At 45.3% G+C, this 1,002-nt stretch overlaps 1 long non-coding RNA gene across 1 annotated transcript; it reads left to right on the forward strand.

Annotated features, from left to right (window-relative positions):
• LOC123412202 lies at positions 1–713 on the forward strand. Its single transcript, XR_006613443.1, has 2 exons — positions 1–62; positions 231–713. It is a non-coding gene; the product is annotated as an uncharacterized LOC123412202 (long non-coding RNA).
• The last annotated feature ends 289 nt before the right edge of the window (positions 714–1,002 follow it).

Here is a 1,002-nt window from a genome sequence, read left to right on the forward strand (position 1 = left end):
AATAACCATAAGAAGGAGGACCATGCTGATTACTCTTCTCGTTGTTTTGCTCGCCTTTTCAGGTATTATCATCCATCTATGTCATATATGTACTTCATCTTGAGACAATTAATATACCCAATATGTCTAACGCCAAATTGGTTGGTAAATTCGTACCAAGATGCCCAAAGAAGGACTATTAACTTTTTGTGTGTTTCACTTGTTAATTTCGTGTCTGGTTTGAACAACAGGCCCAATCAAAGGACAAGATCACTTGGGAAGAGGTGATGGCAGTGACTTGGCCCCTCCTCCGGATCCAGGGAGCAGTCATTTGGCTCCTCCTCCACCTCCTCCATCTCGAAAGATCAATCCACCTCCACCTCCAAAGACAGATTTGCCTCCTCCTCCACCTCCACCTCCAAAGACTGATTTGACCCAGCCACTTTCAGAACCATGTGTGGAAGTGAAGTTGTACAGAGGGCCGTGCATCAACATCCTTTGCGCTACTGCATGTGTCGCAGTGTTGCTTCAGGGCGGCCACTGTCGTGGGAATATTTTTAAAGGTGGTTGCTATTGTTTCTTGTGTTCCGTAGCAAAGTCTAGTCCAACATTACATTGATGTGGAACATGCAGAATGTGGCTTGAGTTTTTTATTGGTTCAATCCAACAATAAAGGATGTGCTTATTATTGTATTTCTCTTTTAATAACGAAAATTAAGTGAATAGGCTTTCTACTCTGTTCGAGTGTCTAGAACGGATTCGGCCTCATTACAACAATGCTTCTAAGGGGATATTCAAGATCCACACCCAATTCTTTGTCCCGGCAGAAACTATCCTTTAGCTACTGGGTCGCCTATACTCCCTTACTTTTTTTTAGAAAAGGAGGCTTGACCCCCGGCCTCCACTGGTGGAAAAAGGGCCTTTGGTCGCGGTTCGCAACTGCCATTAGTCGCGGTTGCGCAACCGCGACCAAATAGGCGCGACTAAAGGCCCCCCCCCCTTTTAGTCGCGGTTGCTTAAGAA

Source organism: Hordeum vulgare, chromosome 7H (genome assembly GCF_904849725.1).
Source record: "Hordeum vulgare subsp. vulgare chromosome 7H, MorexV3_pseudomolecules_assembly, whole genome shotgun sequence".
Taxonomy (NCBI): domain Eukaryota; kingdom Viridiplantae; phylum Streptophyta; class Magnoliopsida; order Poales; family Poaceae; genus Hordeum; species Hordeum vulgare.